This window comes from Dendrobates tinctorius, unplaced genomic scaffold, assembly GCF_039654945.1.
Source record: "Dendrobates tinctorius isolate UK_male_01 unplaced genomic scaffold, ASM3965494v1 ptg000293l, whole genome shotgun sequence".
Taxonomy (NCBI): domain Eukaryota; kingdom Metazoa; phylum Chordata; class Amphibia; order Anura; family Dendrobatidae; genus Dendrobates; species Dendrobates tinctorius.
The window spans coordinates 76,263-98,613 of NW_027361960.1; the positions used below are offsets into that span (position 1 = coordinate 76,263).

The following is a 22,351-nucleotide window of genomic DNA, read 5'->3' on the forward strand; positions in this document are numbered from 1 at the left end:
GGCTGATGCCCTTTCTCAAAGTTTTTGCCCCTCACAGGTCGAGGACTCTGAACCGACTCCAATACTAGCTAACGGGATTGTTATTTCGACTGTGTCTTTGGATCTTCTGGAAGAAATCTGTAGATCCCCAGAACAAGCCCCTGACACTACTCCTCCACAAAAATTATTTGTCCTGGCCACATTCCGCCTTCAAGTTCTGAAGGAATCATATGATTCTGTCCTTGCAGGGCATCCAGGTATCAATAACACCATCAGACTTGTAACCAGGAATTTTTGGCCAACTATAGTAAAGGACTGTAAGGACTATGTACTGGCTTGTGAAACCTTTGCTCGTGCTAAGTCTCCCCATAATCGCCCTGCTGGGTGGCTCCAGTCCTTACCTAACCCTGAGGGTCCTTGGACTCACATCTCCATGGACTTTATTACTGACTTACCGCTCTCAGAAGGGAAGACGTGTATCTGGGTGGTGGTGGATAGATTCAGCAAGCAGTGTCATTTTGTTCCTCTGTCTGGATTACCTAATTCCAAGGCCCTGAGCAAACTGTTCATTACTCATGTTGTACGAATGCATGGTGCTCCTGTGAATATTGTGTCCGACAAGGGTACCCAGTTCCTTTCGAAATTTTGGAGGGCATTCTATAAACGGATTGGAATTGAATTGTTCTTCTCCTCTGCCTGTCACCCTGAAACCAATGGTCAAACCGAGCGCACCAACCAAGCTCTTGAACAGTATCTCCGTTGTTAGGTCTGTGAGCAATGTCCAATTGGGTGGAACACCTGCCATTAGCAGAGTTTGCCATGAATAATTAGTACCAGGAGTCCATCAAGACTACCCCTTTTTACTGTAATCATGGACTGCACCCGCGCTTTGGTTCATTCTCTTTTAAGAGCTCCCTGGGGTAGAAAGATCCAATACATCAGTTAGAAACTATCTGGTCAGAAGTCAATGTAAACTTAAAAGGGGCTCAGGCTAGACAAGCTTCTTCTGCTAATAGACGACGCTCCAAGGGCCCGCACCTGGGAGTTGGAGACAAAGTCTGGCTTTCTTCCAGGAACAGTAAGTTTAAAGTGCTGTCTGCCAAACTGGGTCCCAGGTTTATTGGTCCATATGAAATTATTGAGGTGATTAACCCAGTAGCCTTTCATCTGAAACTCACTCAATCATTTAAACTGCCTAATGTATTTCATAAGTCCCTTCTCTAATTGTACCGCTCTCCGATTCATCCTGTCAGTCCCCTCCTTCAGTTTTGGTCGGGGGTGCCTTGGAATACGAAGTCCAAAGAATCCTTGAATCCCGCTTAGTGAGAGGATCCATGCAGTATCTGGTGCACTGGAAGGGCTACGGTCCAGAGGAAAGGTCCTGGGTGCCTGCCAGTAACGTTCATGCCAAGGGTTTGATCAGGAAATTTCATCTTCTTCATCCCAACAAACCGGGTTGTGAGGGTCCGGACGCCCCTCTTAGAAGGGGCGATACTGTCACGTCGCCGTCGGACTCGGGGGCTGGTGTTCCTGCCTCGGCCGCTGGGAGGTGCCGAACTTCGACTGATGGTGCCGGCGATAGGAGGACTATGTCCTCATGTGGTCCCGCTCCTTTGATGCATGCCTCTGTCATTGGGCATCGCCGTGTTTCTCCTGTGAGTGATGGTGGTGACAGAGAGGGGGGCCTCTGCGCAGGCGTCTGGTGGGCGCAGGCTTCGCTCTTCTGTTAGAGGTGAAGGGGTTGGTGCATCGCCATCTGGCCTGGTTCTGAGGGTGGTCCAGACTAGGTCATCAGGCTGTGAGCCTGAGAGGGATAGCTGTATCCTTCAAATACTTTGGAGCCTGTCCTGCAGGCCACCACTGGTTTCCCCAGTGATCTAGTGCTTAATTGCTACTTTTGACTCTGACCTTTGCCTGGATTTTTAACTCTGCTACAGCCTGCCGATTTTGTACCTCTGCTGCATGCTCGGTTTTTGACTCTTACCTTAGCCTGGATTTTTGACTCTGCTATAGCCTGCCAATTTTGTACCTCTGCTGCTCGCCTGGTTTTTGACTCTGACCTTAGCCTGGATTTTGACTGCTTCAGCCTGCCGATTTTTGTACCTCTGTTGCTCGCCTGGTTTCTGACCATTGACTCCTGACTACGCTTTCGGTCCCGGTGTTTAGTCCCTTCCTGGCGACCGTCCTGCTCTGGTCCGCTGCTCTCATAGGCAGCTACCTCTTAGGCTCCACTGTAATTCTAGATCCTTGTATGGGGGTAAAGGGTCTCGGGGTTTCTCGGGGTGCTGTCTTACGTGCAGCTCAACTGACGGACGTCACATTTGCTGTAAAATAACAGTGCATAGGTCTGCCACCTCCAAGCTGAGTTGCCCAGTCAGAGCAGTGACTAGATCAATGATGGATATTAAAAAAATGGTTATGGCCAGTGTTAATTTAATGGTACTGTTGAAGGATATCCTGAGGATAGTGGCTCCTTCCCTATCCCTAAAATGAGGGGCGCCCTATCTATCCCTGCTCCCCGGATTATTTATGATGGTGAAGATGCTGAGGCCATATGATTTGCTGAACTCCTAAATCAGCCCTTTTCTGTCCCATCCCCCACCCAGGGAAGTGGGGAGTTGTAGTGTATAAGTATACACAAAGCAGACTGACAAGGGAAGACGAACAGGGATAAATGAAAATACCAATCATACAAATATGCACTCCCAAACAAGTGGAAAAACAGGAAATAAAGGAAGGAACACCAAATAGGAGAGGATGAACATATGTACGCAGACAAATCACCAGGCAACAGTCTTCTGAACAACACTCCAAACGATTCCTCAAACAAACAACACATCCAACTCCATTACCTGGCAATATGAAACTAACAATGATAACCTCTGATTTCTATAGGCAAGTATATATAACAGAGGGGCTGGCCAACACTGAACAGCTGAGACATCAAAGCAGGAATACTCCAGGAGCTCTCAACTGAACATATTAACCTTTCTCGATTGCAAATAGAAACACCAGCAAAAGACGTCAAATGCCCATGCTACAAGGCAACTCAATATCATACTACAATGAAGGAGGAACAACGAGTAAATGTAGCCAAAAATTTAAAGAAATAATTATATTTATCAAACAAGTTAAACTTTAATAAATATTTGTAATACAAACATCATATATAAAACAACATGCATGGGCATATATCGATGTCATGTGACTGACTCCATAGGTCAATATAATGACCAAGAAAAACGGTACCCACAATGTGAATAACATGTACTATTCAAAAAGGAAAAAAGTTTTTTCTATATAAAGAAATTAGAATATATTTTTTAATTCACATATTCTCCAGGGATAGGGATTTAGACGGTACTAACTTCCCCAAAACCCACTATTGCTATACCGCTAAGTGAATAGCTTCACATAGACACAAATTAGCTCCTTTATGATACAGTGCAATAAAGAAAGGTCTATAAGAAGGTAAGTACAAAGTAATTACCCATAGCGGCATGTGTGCAGTCCCGTCTGAACCTCAGTCAGATACCCCCACGCTCGTTTCACGATGTCGCTTCCCCCTGTTGGTGGAAAAACCTTATATACTTATACATGGTTATTAGATCACCCCTCAATCGTCTTTTTTCTAGACTAAATAATCCTAATTTTGCTAATCACTCTGGGTATTGTAGTTCCCCCATCCTTTTTATTAATTTTGTTGCCCTTCTTTATACTCGCTCTAGTTCCATTATATTCTTCCTGAGCACCGGTGCCCAAAACTGTACATAGTACTCCATGTGCGGTCTAACCAGGGATTTGTACAGAGGCAGTATAATGCTCTCATCATGTGTATTCAGACCTCTTTTAATGCACCTCATGATCTTGTTGGCCTTGGAAGCTGCTGCCTGGCACTGACTGCTCCAGGTAAGTTTATCATTAACTAGGATCCCCAAGTCCTTCTCCATGTCAGATTTATCTAGTGGTTTCCCATTTAGTGTGTAATGGTGATACTGATTCCTTCTTCCCATGTGTATAACCTTACATTTATCTTTGTTAAACCACATCTGCCACCTTTCAGCCCAAGTTTCCAACTTATCCAGATCCATCTGTAGCAGAATACTATGTTCTCTTGTATTTACTGCTTTACATAGTTTTGTATCATCTGCAAATATCAATATTTTACTGTGTAAACCTACCAGATTGTTACATAGTAACATAGTTAGTAAGGCCGAGAAAAGACATTAGTCCATCCAGTTCAGCCTATAAAATTCTGTCAGAATAAATCCCCAGATCTATGTCCTTCTAAAGAACCTAACAATAATAAATATGTTGAAGAGAATAGGTTCCAACACGACCCCTGCAGTACCCCACTGGTCACAGTGACCCAGTTAGAGAATATACCATTCATAACCACCCTCTTCTCTCTATCACTAAGCCAGTTACTTACCCATTTACACGCATTTTCCCCTAGACCCAACATTCTCATTTTGGATACCAACCTCTTGTGTGGCACAGTATCAAACATTTTGGAAAAATCAAGATATACCACGTCCAATAACCCACCTTGGTCCAGTGTATAGCTTACCATTTCATAAAAACTGAGTAGATTGGTTTGACAGGAGCGATTCCTAATAAACCCATGCTGATATGGAGTTAAACAGTTATTCTCATTGAGGTAATCCAAAATAACATCCCTCAGAAACTCTTCAAATATTTTATCAACAATAGAGATTAGACTTACTGGCCTATAATTTCCAGGTTCACTTTTAGAGCCCTTTTTGAATATTGGTACTAAATTTGCTATGTGACAGTTGTTAGGGTTTGTGGATCGCACCAAATATAAATTATGAAACGGTGCGATCACAACCCGGGGTCCACCGTGTAGAGATGGTATACTGCTGCTAAATAACAACAGATGGTGAGTAGTAAAATGCTCGCTTGAGACCGGCGGGTAACCACTGAGCCGGTGTGATAGGAAATGGGCTCTGTTACTGCACAGAGTTCGCAGAAACCAATACCGAAACCTGTTAAACCTAACAGGCTACGGCTAGAGGAGCGCTAGCGTGACATCACAGGACATTGATTCTGAGACACGAGAAGTGTGTCCCTCTAGACCCACTAGCCCCTGGAACCGCTACTGCGGAGCCAGGGAAAGTTCCCCCTGGAACGCTGTGCCCTGCTAAACATCACAGGGTGCAGCAAGCATTAGCGTACTGCTCTGAGCGTGTACTGCATCTGCACTTGCGGTCGCCACTAACCAGCCTGAGCTTAGTGCTGGAAAGCACACTATCTGTGCATGGCGCCATACAGATGGACGGTGCAACATATTAGGTACTGTGACACTTGTGCTGACTGGCGCCCACCGGCGCTAACGGATGAGTGAGCTGAATGTACTGCGGCGTTAGGCAGTACCAGTACTAAGTGCTGACTCTAACCTCTAAACCCTACTAAAACGCCTAGCAAAGAGAAGGGGTTTCATAATGAGTCATTCACCTGTCTTATACATCCATCATCACACACACCACTATAATCATAAGAACTAATGTCTATCATAGCGAATGGCAGGGCGGCCATGGGAGGCTTTTATAGCCATGACCTTCCGGGACCTTCCTGATGATCCAGTCAGAGCAGGAGCAGGACCTGAGCATGTGACCTCCGATCTCCAATGAGAGATCGTCCCACAGCATGCTCAGTGGACCAAAAGGAGGACTTGGTCTCTGGAGTTGTTCGCTACTGACCAGCATGCATTGCTATAGTTGGACCAGAGGTGGCAGCAGCAGCAACCAAACCCACAATGCTAGTCTGAGCAGAGTGCCAGGATCGACAAGTCTGCTGAGCAGCCTCCTCTGCGGCTGGAGAGGAATGGGAGACCGCCGAAGACCAGGCTCAGGATTCTTGCTGTGCAGCGACAGTAACCCGATACCTAACAACAGTCCTGTGGAACAGACTCCGTCGCTATAGAGTCCCTAAATATAAGAAATAGTGGCTTGCCTATTAAATTACTTAGTTCTGTTAGTACTTGTGGGTGTGTGCCATCCGAACCTGGAGATTTACCTATTTTAATCTTATTTAGCCGGTTTTGCACCTCTTCTTGGTTTAGATTGGTGAACCTTAATACAGGGTTTTCTTTCTCTCTCGGCATTTCACCTAGCATTTCATTTTCCAACGTGAATACCGTGAGAAGAAGGTGTTTAATATTTTAGGTTTTTCCTCGTCATCTACCATTCTTTCCTAACAATTTTTTAAGGGGCCCACATTTTAACTTATGATTCTTTTCCTATTGATGTATTTGAAGAACAGTTTGGGATTAGTTTTACTCTCCTTAGCAATGTGCTTCCCTGTTTGCTTTTTGGTAGCTTTAAAAAGTTTTTTAGATAAAGTACTTTTCTACCTATAGTTTTTTAGAGCTTCAACGGTGCCTTCCTGCTTTAGTAGTTTAAATGCTTTCTTTTTGCTGTTAATTTCCCCTCTTACGTCTTTGTTTAGCCACATTGGGTTTTTCCTATTTCTTGTCATTTTATTCCCACAAGTTATAAACTGCTTACAGTGTGTCATGACCGCTGCTGGTACTCACCAGAATGGCCCCTCTCCTCAGCGCCTTCCCCCTGCTGTCAGCCTAGGCTCCCAACACGTCTCCACTTCGTGCATGCCCAGTAACATCTGTGCCACCGCAAGGGTTCCTGGGAGCTCTGACCCGGTGGCTCTGCCTCCAACATGCCGGCGCCTACCGGGTATTTCTGCCTGGTCTCGGTGGAGGTAAGGCACCTGATTATCATATGCGGTTGCGCTAAGTGTGCTACTGGATCCTCAGGTCCTCTGTGTCTCCGCTTTGCCCATCCTCTCCATGCCTCTGCCTTACCTACCAGTCTTGTGCCACTGCCGTACCTGCTTGTCCTATGTCCCTGCCGTACCTGCTAGTCCTGTGCCTTTATCTTGCCTGCTAGTCCTGTGCCTCTGTCGTACCTGTTACCCTGCTTCGCCGCCACCCCTGTCTGTGGTGGTTACTGTAGTTTTTCCATTACTGTGTTCTCGTTGGTCTCTGTGTACTTCTCTCATTATTGTTACCTTCTCTCTTGCAGCAACCAGCCGCTGTCTGCCCCAGATTCCCCCGCTCCCGTTGCCTTCCATGCTCCTCGGTTCCCGGTACCCCCAAAGTCTTAACACCTGTACTCCTCCTGCACCCCGGTCTTCCTTTCTATCCTCTCTGTGCTGCACTAAGGCACCCCTTTGGCCCCAGCCATTGTGGTTTCAATCTCCCTTGGGCCTGCCCCTAACACTCCCTGTATAAGGGATGGTCTTCACCTGGTCCGCTCGCCCTCAGGGGCTTTGGAGCGACGACCCAGAGGGTCCACTTCTGGGTTTCTCCCTAAGAATCCTAACCGTAACACAGTGCCTCTTTAGGATTTTCTTTTACATTTCCCATTTATTATCTGTATTCTTATTTCTGAGGACATTGACCCAGTCAACCAGATTAAGGGCATCTCTAAGCTGGTCAAACTTTGCTTTACTAAAGTTCAGTTTTTGTGACTCCCTGACAAGTGCCCCTAGTGAAAGACAAGCGAAACTGTACAATATTGTCACTATTTCCTAGATGCCCGATGACCTGCAGATCTGTTATTCTGTCAGGTATATTAGATAGGATTAGGTCTAAAAGTGCTGCTTGTCATGCCTTTATACAAATGCATATAATCAGATTTGCTATGCTTGTCAAGAACTGTGGTGTATTGTGATAACTTATCCAACACCGCCATCTATTGACAATGTTCTAATTACTGTTTACTTTCTGTTTCATTGCTTACTATGCAATTTAATATTTAAGGCTCATCAAGGCTTCCGTAGTTCCCCATCTGCCTCTGCTTTAGCCTTGCCCCCTTCTTCTCCAGCAGCCATTTTAGCCTCATGGATACTGACATGCTGATTATCTCTCCCTGATTTTCAGCTCATCTGGTTGTTTACCTCCACATAGCACAGTCGGTGCTCTGCTGTTCTTACCAGAGAACTGGCGAACTTATCAAAACCCGACCTACAGCTTGAAGGCACAGAATTCTTCACTGATAGCAAAGTAGTGCTAGGCTACATTCTTAACGAGACTAGGAAATTCTACGTCTACGTAAACAATCGAGTACTCAGAATTAGGAAGTCTTCACAGTCTTCTCAGTGGAGATTTGTACCGACTGACCAGAATACTGCAGACCATGCAATCAGAGCGGTATCGGCATCATGCCTTAGAGACACTACCTGTCTCATCGGGCCTGCATTTCTGTATCAACCAGTCCCCACTGCTTGCGAGACACATGCACATGAACTGTTTGAGCCTGAATCAGATGTAGAGATCCGGCCTCAAATTTCTACACTTAACACAACGGTCACCAAAAGGTATCTTGATACCAGCCGCTTCCTCTGATTCTCCATCTGGAGGTCAGTTTACAGAGCATTAACTTGCCTGATTCATGTTGCTAAATCCTTTGAAATTACACAAACAAGGTCAGTTCTTTGCAAAATCTGGCATCATTGTCATAAAGCTTACATAGCAGACGAGTTCATGCAAGCAAAACATGCTATCATCCATTGTGTCCAGCATGAGGCTTGTACCCAGACCCTGGAGTCCCTCCAAAATCACGGCGATGTCCCTAAAGATAGTCCCCACTCATATGGGAAGTGTGTGGGAGCGCACGATCAACATTGCTCTCAGAATCCTCATTTCTATCTTTCTACAACGAGGTCCTTTGAAGCTCTCCCATGAGACTCTCACTGCCTTCATAGCTGAGGTAGTAGCCATTATAAATGCTAGACCACTGGTTGCCATATCCAATGATCCTAAAGACCCATCTCTGCTTACTCCCTCCACTCTTCTCACCCAGTAATTTAATGTAAGCAGGCAGACTCCCAGAGAGTTTTCTACTAAAGACTTGTTCAAATCCCAGTGAAAGAAAGTACAAATGCTAGCAGACCTTTTCTGGACCAGGTGGAAAAATCAATACCTTTCTACATTACAGACAAGAGACAAATGGCAAGCTAGTAAGCCCAACATGGAACCTGGAAATGCTGTCCTTGTAAAGAACACTCAGTCTAAGAGGAATGAGTGGCCTCTAGGATTGATAACCAAAGTCTTCCAAAGTCAAGATGGACAGATCCGGAAGGTGGAGATCAAGATCCCCAAGCAAAATGGAAAACTGTTTCTTAGACCTGTCTCTGAACTTATTCTATTGCTCTCTCGTTAAAGTTTATATGGCATCCCATCGATACCAGATGGGGAGTGTCATGCCTTTATGCAAATGCATATAATCAGTTTTGCTATGCTTGTCTAGAACTGTGGTGTATTGTGATAACTTATCCAACAGCACCATCTATTGACAATGTTCTAATTACAGTTTACTTTCTATTTCATTGCTTACTATGCAATTTAATATTTAAGGCTCATCAAGGCTTCCGTAGTTCCCCATCAGCCTCTGCTTTAGCCTTGCCCCCTTCTTCTCCAGCAGCCATTTTAGCCTCATGGATACTGACATGTTGATTATCTCTCGCAGATTTTCAGCCCAACTGGTTGTTTACCTCCACATATCACAGTCGGCGAGTTATTTCCCCTTTGTTAGAGCTCACCATATTGCATTATGTAGCTACTCTGTTCTATATGTTTTATATCAAAGTAGTCATTTGTCATTGGAGATGTTTACAATACTGCCATGTTGTGCACTTACACTGTGAATGTCCTGTACCATGCATAATAGTATGTACTTTAGATATGTTGTATGCCTTGTACTGAGTACTTTCATTTTTCTTATAGATTTACACTGATCCTATCAATAAAAGTTGTAATGGACCCCCTGCGTCTACCTCAGTGCATTGATAGGAAAGAGTTTAGCTGTCTGTCAACTCGCTTTTCTAAAGCACAAAGTTGAGGGTGCCAGAACACTGCTCCTCTGGTTGGATTCTGCACCTATTTTGAAAGATACATTTTCTTGTTTATTAGCAGAAACCTGTTGCCTTTATAGATTTCGCAGGTCTCTGTTTCCCAGTTAATATCCGGGTAAAGTCCCCCATAACAAGAAAAAATGGCTAAGTATGGAATGGACAAGGAAACTGTTAGGTGGATTCATAACTGGCTTAGTGATCGGACCCAGAGAGTGGTCGTAAATGGCTGCACATCCAGTTGGAAGAATGTCTCAAGTGGGGTACCACAGGGCTCTGTCCTGGGCCCTGTATTCTTCAACATCTTTATCAACGATTTAGATGAAGGAATTGAGGGTAAACTAATTAAATTTGCAGATGACACAAAGCTAGGAGGGATAGCTAATACTAGAGAAGAGAGAGAGGATTCAAAAAGATATAAATAAACTGGAGCATTGGGCAACAACTAACAGAAAGGTTTTTAACAGGGAAAAATGCAAAGTACTACATCTGGGCAATAAAAATGAAAAAAGCATATACAGAATGGGAGGAATAGGGCTAAGCAACAGCACATGTGAAAAAGACTTGGGTATACTAATAGATCACAGACTGAATATGTGTCAACAGTGTGATGCAGGAGTAAAAAGGGCAAATGCAATTCTAGGATGTATTAACAGAAGCATACAGTCTAGATCACATGAAGTCAATATTGCCCCATACTCCTCTTTGGTCAGAACTCTTCTGGAATACTGTGTCCAGTTTTGGGCTCCGCATTTTAAAAAAGACATCAACAAACTGGAGCAAGTTCAGAAAAGAGCGACCAGAATGGTGACTGGTCTGCAAACCCTGTCTTATGAGGAAAGATTGCAGAATTTAGGAATGTTTAGCTTACAGAAGAGAAGACTGAGAGGAGACTTAATGGCTGTCTACAAATATCTCAAGGGCTGTCACATTGTAGAAGAATCATCTTTATTCTCAATTGCACAAGGAAAGACTAGAAGCAATGGGATGAAACTGAATGGGAGGAGACAGATTAGATATTAGAAAAAACTTTTTGACAGTTAGCGTGATCAATGATTGGAACAGGCTGCCACAAGAGGTGGTGAGTTCTCCTTCAATAGAAGTCTTCAAACAGAGGCTGGACAGACATCTGTCTGGGATGATTTAGCGAATACTGCTTTGAGCAGTGGGTTGGCCCAGATGGCCCAGGAAGTCCCTTCCAACTCTACGATTCTATGATTCTTTGAACCTCACTATGGGTTGCAGCTTCATCTATCTGCCTTAGTACAGGTGGGCCATTTATATGTATACAGCTAAATAATATGGGAATGGTTGGTGATATCAATTTCCTGTTTGTGGCACATTAGTATATGGGAGGGGGAAACTTTTCAAGATGGGTGGTGACCATGGTCGCCATTTTGAAGTCGGCCATTTTGGATCCAACTTTTTTTTTCCAGTGGAAAGAGGGTCATATGACACATCAAGCGTATTGAGAATTTCACAAGAAAAACAATGGTGTGCTTGGTTTTAACATACCTTTATTCTTTCACGAGTTATTTACAAGTTTATGACCACTTATAAAATGTGTTCAACGTTCTGCCCATTGTGTTAGAATGTCAATGCAACCCTCTTCTCCCACTCTTGACACAGTGATAGCAACACCACAGAAGAAATGTTAGCACAGGCTTCCAATATCCGCTGTTTCAGATGTTGCACATCTTGTATCTTCACAGCATAGACATTTGCCTTCAGGTGACACCAAAGATAAAAGTCTAAGGGGGTCAGATCGGGAGACCTTGGTGATCATTCAACTGGCCCATGACGACCAATCCACTTTCCAGGAAACTGTTCATGTAGGAATACTCTGACCTGACACCGATAATTGAAGGTATGGTGTGGTATATGGGATACAAAGATAGTGAGGCCATTCTTCATCAATGGAAACCTCAATGCCACTGGATATCTGAAATTACTACATGATGATGTGTTGCCCTCTTTATGCACTGAAGATGGCATGTTCCCTGAGTTTTTCCAGCAAGATGGTGCACCACCACATTATGGGTGTCAGGTCCAAGCATTCTTACAAAGAAACTGACCCCCTTAGACTAGCATTTCTTCTGTGGTGTTGCTATCATTGTGTCAAGAGTGGGAGAAGAGGGTTGCATTGACAATCCAACACAATGGGCAGCACTTTGAACACATTTCATAAGTGGTCATAAACTTGTAAATAACTCATGAAAGAATAAAGTTAAGTTAAAACCAAGCATACCATTGTTTTTGTGAAATTCTCAATAAGCTTCATGTGTCACATGACCCTCTTCCCATTGGAAAAAATAAAGTATCCAAAATGGCCAACTTCAAAATGGCTGCCATGGTCACCACCCATCTTGAAAAGTTCCCCCCTCCCATATACTAATGTGCCACAAACAAAGTTGATATCACCAACATTTCCCATTCTATTTAGGTGTATCCATATAAATGGCCCACCCTGTAGTAGACTATCCATGATTTCTGTTATATTTGGGGGTTTGTAACAGATCCCAAAGAGAATTTTTTTATTTTTCCCTCCATGTATTTCGACCCATATGAAAACTAAAATTTGTGTCAGCCACAAAACTTTTACAGAATGCACCATTTTTTGTACTAAAAATTTGCAAAATGGATCAAAGACAAAAAATAACACTTTCTTCATGAAGCTCCTTGCCATTTTGAAGAATTTCTAGAAATGATGTAATGGCAAGTAAAACTACAAGACAAAAAGAAAGTGACTTAAAAACATAAATGATGAAAAGGAACCATAGTATTTGTACATGTAAAAGGAGATTAGAAAATTGAATTAATTCGCAGTGGGGAAAAATAAGTATGAATTCTCTGTGCTAGAATTCTGTCTAAAATTAAAGTACATGTCATGTGTTACATTTATTTAGGAGTTTAGACACTTTTCCTACCTAACTATACACTTTTAGAAAGCGTATAGAAAAGTTGTCTAAGTTTGTGTAACATATTGCACGCTTACTACAGGTGTACTCTATTTCATTTTTTTATTTGAAAAGTAGCAAAAAAGTAACCCACTAATAGGCAGTGAAAAGTTCAACTAGACAGTATAAACTAAAATGCTCCAAATTTAACACCGTGGCTCATGTTGAATGGTGGTGAATTCTTTAAAGGGAACCTGTCAGGCAGTTCTTGCTGCATAAACCACAAAGGCATCTTGATTCAGAGCCTGGCTGCATGCTCCAGCATTTCAGAGTAAACATAGTATGAAAAGCCATTTGGAACTATAAGTATAGCCCTGAATACCAATGAAAGTGTTTTTCCGTGTTATGAACGCACATGAGATAGATCTGTTAATCAAAGAGAGCGGTGCTGAGAGAAGCTAGACAGGGCAGTAATTGACTAGTCTCTCTCTATAGTCCCTGGCCAACTATTTGAATTATGTTTTCTTTGAAACGCTGAAATGTTTCAGAGAGAAATTCACCTGGCAGCAATCATTAACAGAATCTATTTATATAATTGCCTTGTAATGTTTTTATTTCCTGTTCTGTCCAGATGTCACCGTATCCCAGAATTCTAAGCGGGGAAAGTTCACCTACCGTCATATTGGGACACACCAACCTATTGCGCGGTACCACCAGCAGAACACCATCACACAACATACACTCTATATGTCGTACGCACCACACACACACAAACACACTCACACACACTTACTCACACACTCATGCAGTCTCTTGCACGGTACCAACAGCGGAACATCGTCGCACTGCCCATGCGCGAATTCCGCGCAGGCTCAGTGAATCATTTGGCTGATCCCCGTGGCAGATGCGCAGCGTGTCTACAGGCAGAGGAAGCTGGTCACATTAAAAAGGGGTTTTCCCACAAACGAAAGTTCATTTTAAAAATTGTCTGACAGAGTACGGAGCATACCACATCTCGTGGGCAGGGGAGGAAGCAAAAGACAATACTGACATTACTGACATTTTGTGAGGTAAAATTTTTCCCTAACTGTTTTTAAACAGTATTTTACCTCACGAAATGTATCCTATGGGATCTCCTGCTGTAATGTCAGTATTGTCTTTTGCTACCTCCCCTGCCCAGGAGCTGTAGTATGTTCTGTACACAGTCAGACACAGGGGTGAGAGAGACAGAGCACAGGGGGAGACAGCTCAAACGGGACAGCACATGAGGGGAGAACACATCAGGAAGGAGAGAGACAGCATACAAGGGGGACATAGCACATGGGGTAGACAGGTCAAAGAAGAGAGCAGACGGGAGAAGTTAGCACATGGGGAAAGAGAGAGTGGATAGATGAGTGAGCACATGGGGATGGAGAGATTCTTAACCTTGCAAAGCCTGCCCCCATCGTGACATTACCGCCCTCCCGATGCGATAGAATCGGGCCTCCATCTAGTTATTTAACCCCTTTATCCCCAACGGTGGTTTGTACGTTAATGACCAGGCCAATTTTTACAATTCTGACCACTGTCCCTTTATGAGGTCATAACTCTGGAACGCTTCCATGGTTTCTGATGAGGATGGTGAGGATTTATACTGTGTTTTTATGATACCTGATGAAGGATATACACTGTATCCAAAATGCGTTGTATCTCCTCTTTTTTAACCTATCAAATAAAAAAATATGAAATATCAACTTTGGATGTGAGTCCTGGGAAGCGCTGACATTCATGGGCTGGATGTGCCTGTCTTGATTTACTCATCCTGTGTGAGCCTGACCCTGGCTCTTTTACTTGGATCCACCTGAGGCAAGCTGCAAGCCCTATCTATTAAAAAGTATCCCTGAAGGAAGGATCTTTGAGGATACACAATCTAAAGCCATATTTGTCTTCTATCAGGTGAGTGCATAAAATTGTGCACCCTTTAAAGACTACAATATTGTGTTTACACACTTAGGGCGACGCAATTTGTCTGTTCTTCTCTCCCAAACAGGGGTTTTTTTGCATATTGTTTTTTTCGTGACATATTGTACTTTATGTTAGTGGTTAAATTTAATTCATATAACTTGTGTTTATTTGTGAAAAAAATGGAAATTTGGCGAAAATTTTGAAAATTTTCCAACTTTGAATTTTTATGCAATTAAATCACAGATATATGGCACACAAAAAACTTAAGTAACATTTCCCACATGTTTACTTTACATCAGCACAATTTTGGAACAAAACTTTTTTTTAAGAAGTTATAATGGTTAAAAGTTAACCAGCGATTTCTCATTTTTAGAACACCATTTTTTTTTTTTAGGGACCACATCACATTTGAAGTCACTTTGAGGGGTCTATATGATAGAAAATACCCAAAAGTGATACCATTCTAAAAACTGCACCCCTCTAAGTGCTCAAAACCAGATTCAAGAAGTTTATTAACCCTTCAGGTGCTTCACAGGAATTTTTTCAGAAAACAATTACTTCAGGTCCAATTTATTTTATTTTACCAAGGGTAACAGGAAAAAATTGGACTGCAAAAGTTATTGGGAAATTTGTCCTGAGTACGCTGATACCTTATAATGTGGGGGAGAACCACTGCTTTGGCGCATGGCAGAGCTCGGAAGTGAAGTAGCACGGTTTGATTTTTTCAATGCAAAATTGGTTGGAATTGAGATCAGACGCCATGTCATGTTTGGAGAGCCCCTGATGTGCCTGAACAGTGTAAACTCCCCACAATTCACCCCATTTTGGAAACTAGACCCCTTAGGGAATGTATCTAGATATGTGGTGAGAACTTTGAACCCCCAAGGGCTTCACAGAAGTTTATAACGTACAGCCATACAATTGAAGAATCATATTTTTTCCAAATAAATGATCTTTTCACCCCCAATTTTTATTTTCCCAAAGGTAACAGGACCCCAAAAGTCATTGTGCAATTTGTACTGAGTACACTGATACCCCATATGTGGGGGTAAACCACTATTTGGGAGCATGGCAGAGCCGGAAGGGCAGCGCCATTTGACTTTTTTGGCTGGAATTGAGATCGGACACTATGTCGCATTTGGAGAGCCACTGATGTGCCTAAACAGTGGAAACCCCCCACAAGTGACCCCATTTTGGAAACTAGACCCACCAAGCAACTTATCTAGATGTGTGGTGAGAACTTTGAACCCCGATGGGCTTCACATAAGTTTATAACGCCCGGGCGTGAAAATATAATCATATTTTTTCCACAAACTTGATCTTTTAGGTCCCAATTTTTTTATTTTCCCAAGGGTAACGAGAAATTGGACCCCAAAAGTTGTTGTCCAATTTGTCCTGAGTATGTTGATACCCCATATGGGGGCACATGTCGGGGTTCGGAAGGGAAGTAGTGATGTTTTGGAATGCAGACTTTGATGGAATGGTCTGCGGGTGTCATGTTGCATTTGGAGAGCCGCTGATGTGCCTAAACTATGGAAACCTCCCACAAGTTACCCCATTTTAGAAACTAGACCCCCCAAGGAACTTATCTAGATGTGTGGTGAGCACTTTGAAACCACAAGTGCTTCACAGAAGTTTATAACGTAGATCCATAAAAATAAAAAAATCATATTTTTTTCACAAAAATGATATTTTTGCCCCAATTTTTTATTTTCCCAAAGGTAACAAGTGAAATTGGACCCCCAAAACTTATTCTGCAATTTGTCCTGAGTAGACTGATACCCGATATGTGGGGGTAAACCACTGTTTTGGCGCATGGCAGAGCTTGAAAGGGAAGGAGTACTGTTTGAATTTTTGAACGCAAAATTGTTTGGAATTGAGATCAAAAGCCATGATGCGTTTGAAGAGCCCCTGATGTGCCTAAACAGTGGAAACCCCCCAATTCTAACTCTAACCCTAACCTCAACACACCCCTAAGGGTGTGTGCACACGTTGCTGATTCTGCTGCGGATCCACAGCAGATTTGGTTTCTGCTGCATTGTACAGTACCTTTATATTCAATGGCAAATGAAAAACGCAGTGCACATGCTGCGTATTTTTCCATACGGATTTTCTGCGGTTTTAAATCCGCAGCATGTCACTTCTTTGTGCGGAATATGCAGCGGTTTGTCACCTGCTCCATTATCAGGAGTCAAAAGGCAGGGGAAAACTGCAGGCTAATCCTCAATAAATCCGCAGGTAAAACGCAGGTCATTTGACCTGCGGATTTAGCCAAATCTGCGCGGAAAAATCCGCACCAAAATCCGCATCGTGTGCACACACTAACCCTAACAAAAACCAGCATTTCATTAATTTGTTTTGGGGTGTGCGTTTACACCGTTCTGCATGTGGTAAAATTGATAAAGCAGTTATATTCTTCAGGTCAGTACAATTACCGCGATACCTCATTTACACTACCGTTTAAAAGTTTGGGGTCCCCCAGACAATTTTGTGTTTTCCATGAAAACTCATACTTTTATTAATCAAATGAGATGCCAAATGAATTTAAAATCTAGTCCAAACATTGACAAGGTTCGAAAAAAAGATTTTTTTAAAATATTAATTTTCTCCTTCAAACTTTGCTTTCGTCAAAGAATGCTCCCTTTGCAGCAATTACAGCATTGCAGACCTTTGGCATTCTAGCAGTTAATTTGCTGATGTAATCTGGAGAAATTTCACCCAATGCTTTCAGAAGCCCCTCCCACAAGTTGGTTTGGCTTGATGGGCACTTTTTGCATACCATACGGTCAAGCTGCTCCCACAACAGCTCAATGGTGTTGAGATCTGGTGCCTGTGCTAGCCACTCCATTACAGATAGAATACCAGCTGCCTGCTTCTTCCCTAAATAGTTCTTGCATAATTTGGAGGTGTGCTTTCGGTCATTGTCCTGTTGTAGGATGAAATTGGCTCCAATTAAGTGCTGTCCACAGTGTATGGCATGGCGTTGCAAAATGGAGTGATAGCCTTCCTTGTGCAATATCCCTTTTGCCTTGTTCTAATCTCCCACTTTACCAGGACCAAAAGCAACCCCAGACCATCACATTACCTCCACCATGGTTGACAGATGCGTCAGGCACTCTTTCAGCATCTTTTCAGTTGTTCTGCATCTCACAAATGTTCTTCTGTGTGATCCAAACACCTCAAATTTGGATTCGTCTGACCATAACACTTTTTTCCAATTTTCCTCTGTCCAATGTCTGTGTTCTTTTGCCCATATTAATCTTTTCCTTTTATTAGCCAGTCTCAGATGTCTTTTTCTTTGCTACTCTGTCCTGAAGGTCAGCATCCCAGAGTCGCCTCTTCACTGTAGACGTTGACACTGGCGTTTTGTGTGTACTATTTAATGAAGCTGCCAGTTGAAGACCTGTTAGGCGTCGATTTCTCAAACTACAGGCTCCAATATACTTGTCTTGTTGCTCAGTTGTGCAACGGGACCTCCCACTTCTCTTTCTACTGTGATTAGAGCCTGTTTGTGCTCTCCTCTGAATGGAGTAGTACACACCGTTGTAGGAAATCTTCTGTTTCTTGGCAATTTCTCGTATGGAATAGCCTTCATTTCTAAGAACAAAAATAGACTGTCGAGTTTCACATGAAAGTTTTTTCTCTGGCCATTTTGAGAGTTTAATGGAACCAACAAATGTAATGCTCCAGATTCTCAACTAGCTCAAAGGATGGTCAGGTTTATAGAATGCTGCAGCCAGGATCATATTCCTCACCAATCGTTACACCGATGCCTCTACCTTGTGCCAGTCATTACACTGGCTACCCATCCACTCCAGAATTCAGTATAAACTTATTACCCTCACCCACAAAGCCCTCCATGGCTCAGCACCACCCTACATCTCCTCCCTTGTTTCAGTATACCACCCTACCCGCGCCCTCCGTTCTGCTGATGACCTGAGGTTGGTATCCTCAATAGTCAGAACCTCCCACTCCCGTCTCCAAGACTTTACACGTGCCGCGCCAATTCTTTGGAATGCACTTCCCAGGTCAATACGATTAGTCCCCAATCCCCACAATTTTAAGCGTGTCCTGAAAACGCATTTATTCAGACTGGCCTATCGCCTCAACACATTAACCTAACCTATCCCTGTGTGGCAGAGCCAAAAGTTTACCATAACCAGGTTCCCAGCATCATGTTCCCACATGCTTTATGCATCCATTAGCCCTCTGTGTCTGTACTGTTACACACTTAACATTATGGCTGGTCCATAATTCAGGGCAACTGTTACCACCCACCTTTCGTGTCTACCTCTTTCCTCATAGACTGTAAGCTTGCGAGCAGGGCCCTCACTCCTCTTGGTATTTGTTATAATCTACTGTATGTGATTATTGTTATGCTGTAATGTCTATTGTCTGTACAAATCCCCTCTGAAATGTAAAGTGCTGCGGAATATGTCGGCGCTATAAAAATAAAATTTATTATTATTATTATTATAGCTTATCTAATCAGCCAAACTGTTTTCAGCTGTGCAAACTTGCACAAGGGTTTTCAAGGGTATTCTAACCATCCTTTAGCCTTCTTACACAGTTAGCAAACACAAAGTACCATAAGAACACTGGAGTGATGGTTGTTGGAAATGGGCCTCTATACACCTATGAACATATTGCATTACAAACCAGACGTTTGTAGCTAGAATAGTCATTTACCACATTAACAATTTATAGAGTGTATTTCTAAAAGATTTAATGTCAGCTTCATTGGAATAAAACTGCTTTTCTTTAAAAAATAATGAAATGTCTAAGTGACCCTAAACTTTTGAACAGTAGTGTATGTCGTTTTTTTCTGTTTTGGCGCTTTTATGCAATAAAAACAATTTTATATAAAAAATAATTATTTTTGCATTGCTTTATTCTGCGATCTATTACTTTTTTATTTTTTTGCTGTATGGCGGCTCATTTTTTGCGGGACAAGATGATGTTTTCAGCAGAACCATGGTTAATTATATACATTTTTTGATTGCGTGTTATTGCACTTTTTGTTCAGTGGTATGGTGATAAAGCATTGTTTTTTACTTTGTTTTTTATTTTTATTTTTTAAGGGGTTCACTAAAAAGGTTAACTAGTGGGACAGTTTTATAGGGTGCGTTGATACTTACGTGATAGTTGCAGTGATAGCTACGGATGCGGTGATACTAAATATGTGTACTTTTATTTATTTATTTTTTGTGTGGTGAGCACTTTGAATCCCCAAGTGCTTCACAAAAGTTTATAACACCCGGGCGTGAAAATAAAAAAATCATATTTTTTTCCACAAACATGATCTTTTAGTCCCCAATTTTTTTATTTTCCCAAGGGTAACATGAGAAATTGGACCCCAAAAGTTGTTGTCTAATTTGTCCTGAGTATGCTGATACCCCATATGGGGGAGAAAACTACTGTATGGGCACACGTCGGGGCACGGAAGGTAAGTAGTAATGTTTTGGAACGCAGTCTTTGATGGAATGGTCTGCGGGTGTCATGTTGCCTGTTTGGGTGCATGGCAGAGCTTGGAAGGGAAGGAGCACCATTTGAATTTTTGAACTCAAAATTGGTTGGAATTGAGATCAGACGCCATGTTGCATTTGGAGAGCCCCTGATGTGCCTAAACAGCGGAAACCCCCCAATTCTAACTCTAACCCTAACCCCAACACACCCCTAAGGGTGGGTGCACACGTTGCGGATTCTGCTGCGGATCCGCAGCAGATTTGGCTTCTGCTCCATTATACAGTTCCTTTATATTCAATGGCAAATCCGCAGCATGTCACTGCTTTGTGCAGAATCCGCAGTGGTTTGACACCTGCTCCATTAGCAGGAGTCAAAATGCATTGGAAAACCGCAGGCTAATTCGCACTAAATCCGCAAGTAAAACACAGGTCATTTGACCTGTGGATTTAGCCAAATCTATGCGGAAAAATACGCAGCAGAATCCGCATCGTGCGCACACACCCTAACCCTAATTTCAAAACTAACCCTAGCCCTAATGGGAAAATGGAAATACTTTTTTAATTTTATTATTTTTCCCTAACTTAGGGGGTGATAAAGGGGGATTTGATTTATGATTTATGGCGGGTTTTTATGTTTGGCAGCTGTCACACGCTAAAAGACATTATTTATTGTAAAAATAGTTTTTGCATCACCAAATTTTGAGAGCTATAATTTTTCCATATTTTGACCCACCGAGTCATGTGAGGTCTTATTTTTTGCAGGACGAGTTGACATTTTTATTGGTTCCATTTTTGGGCACGTGACTTTTTTTATTGCACATCGCGTCGCTCCGAGGGTCGCAGTGAAGCAGGCAGGGAGCCCCCCTCCCTGCGCACTTCTCTCCTCTGCCCCGGTACACTGCGATCATGGTTGATCACAGTGTGTCAGGGGATAATGTGTCGGGGGTGGTCCGTGACCACCCCTGACACATAGTGCCAGGTGTCAGCTGTGATAATCAGCTGACACCCAGCCGCGATCAGTGGCACTCCCCCGGGAGTGCCGCTGATCGCGATGATGTACTATCCCATCCCCGGTCATACATGCCCAGGTACCGTGGATGGGATAGTATGTCAAATGTCAGAAAGGGGTTAATAATACCCGTTGCAGATTTTATTTGCTATATTTCAGTGGGGTTCTGGATTCTGCTACAGCCATGAAAGATGAAATCCACTGTAAAATCTGCATGGAGCATTTATTTGTTTTAATCACTGTTATTTTTTAATTAATACATATTTTTTTCTTGTTTTTTATTTAGCTCAAAGAATTCAGAGAGAAAATGCTGTCAAGTTTTCCAGTTGTGCCTAAAAGCAAACTACAGACATCTGATGGTGAAGCATTTAATTGGGAAGATATTCTGAAGTCTAAGTAATGGAGCATCACACATCTGTAACAGGATCATTGTTTAGCATTATCTGGATGAACTTGCACTTTCTAGAGGATCTACAGAACATTTAACAAGTGAATGGTATCAATATGTCTTAAAAAGTCTTCAAATTAGTGTGTTTTGTTAGTAGATTCTGGTACATTGTCTAAGAAAACACTGTACTGCTATCATTTTTTTGATTAATAAGAACATATTGTATAAATACTGTATATGATTTAGATCTAATATAAATATTATTTTGTTATATGCAAGTGAAAAAGACTTGTTTTTTACCTTCCACTGCTTAACCAATAATAGTCACAAAAGGCTTACAAGCACTTCCAAGCTAGTGTGAACAAATTCATACAAGGAGCAGCCATCTCTGTTGTGAGTTCATTTTCCCCTTCACCGTCGATGTCTGATGAACTCCCTCTTCTGGTGAAGGAAGGTAGTGAGGCTGATTACCAAACACCTGATCTGGTAGATGATTACTGGGTAACAGGAATTTCTGACTGGATATAAGGCAGCCGACGCCCTTCTGAGTCGCTGGTGATTTCTCTGCTGGATTCTTGGAGACCAGTCTGATTCCTGCTTCCCAAAGATAAGTGTTTGCTCTGCTATTGAACTTATTAGTTTTGTTTTGTTTACCTTGTTTTTTGGAGTTCAGCCATCCCCGATCGGGGATGTGCTGAGTTCCATTTTTGTCTCTGATCAGTTTGTCTCTTTGCTCTGTCTTCAGAATTTACCTGAGTGCTGATATAGTCATTTT

At 42.5% G+C, this 22,351-nt stretch overlaps 1 long non-coding RNA gene across 1 annotated transcript; it reads left to right on the forward strand.

Moving 5' to 3' along the window:
* Nucleotides 1-12,346: 12,346 nt before the first annotated feature.
* Nucleotides 12,347-21,849, forward strand: LOC141072878 (uncharacterized). Its single transcript, XR_012226891.1, has 2 exons — nt 12,347-20,160; nt 21,475-21,849. It is a non-coding gene; the product is annotated as an uncharacterized lncRNA (long non-coding RNA).
* Nucleotides 21,850-22,351: the final 502 nt, after the last annotated feature.